This window comes from Mus pahari, chromosome X, assembly GCF_900095145.1.
Source record: "Mus pahari chromosome X, PAHARI_EIJ_v1.1, whole genome shotgun sequence".
Lineage (NCBI taxonomy): Eukaryota > Metazoa > Chordata > Mammalia > Rodentia > Muridae > Mus > Mus pahari.
In genome coordinates this window covers 5,041,730-5,042,544 of record NC_034613.1, presented here as the reverse complement: position 1 = coordinate 5,042,544, position 815 = coordinate 5,041,730, and the positions used below count along the sequence as shown (strand labels likewise).

Genomic DNA, 815 nt, shown 5'->3' with positions numbered 1-815 from the left:
GTATTTGGGCTAATGTCATCCCCATTGGGGCCTGGCTACCTCTCGCTTCCCTGGTATCTGGGACTTTCTAGTGGTTCCACCCCCCACTTGCACCCTGTCCATTCCCCAACCCCTACTGCTACTTATTTCTATTCATTCTCCTGGCCCTCTGGACTTCTCTTCTAGACGTCTCTTCCCATACCTGATCCTGCCTCCCCTTTTTCCTCCTTCTCCCCTCTCTCACCCAGTCCCTCCTTAAAATATGGAACACTTCATGGATTTGCATGTCATCTTTGCACAGGGACCATGTTATTCTTCTCTGTATCGTTCCAATTTTAGTATATTTGCTGTCAAAGTGAACACTTCTTTGGCCCTTGTTATGGTCCTCATTTCTGCCTGCTTCCTGTCTGCCATGAGGTGAACACCCGTGTTCCCTCATGTACTATCAGTGATGTGATGTTCTGCCTGAGTGCATGGGACTACACAACCATGGACTAATCCCTCGGAAACTTCGAGCCAAAATAAATCTTCCTCATGGAAGCTGTGCCAGTCAGGTATTTGGTTATAATAATGAGAAAAGTGACTAACACAGGGTACTGAGTGGTGGCCTCTTCTGGAGGGGATCAGCTCATGAGGATCCTCTCTGGTAGCAAGATGAGTGCCTTTGCAAGGAGGCTTGAGGGGACTCATGTGTCCCTTTTGTGCTGGAAGGACAGAGAAACCAGACAGGTCTGTGTCAGCTATAACAAAAGCCCTAAATCATACGGTAGCAGTTTGGCATTGGGATGGCACGAGGCTGGAAGAAGAGCGAGCTGTGTTTGGTGACATGCAAATGT

General features: G+C 48.3%; 1 non-coding gene across 1 annotated transcript; it reads right to left on the bottom strand.

Annotated features, from left to right (window-relative positions):
* Nucleotides 1-235: 235 nt before the first annotated feature.
* LOC115063281 lies at nt 236-342 on the bottom strand. Its single transcript, XR_003843145.1, has one exon. It is a non-coding gene; the product is annotated as a U6 spliceosomal RNA (small nuclear RNA).
* Between the last annotated feature and the right edge of the window lie 473 nt (nt 343-815).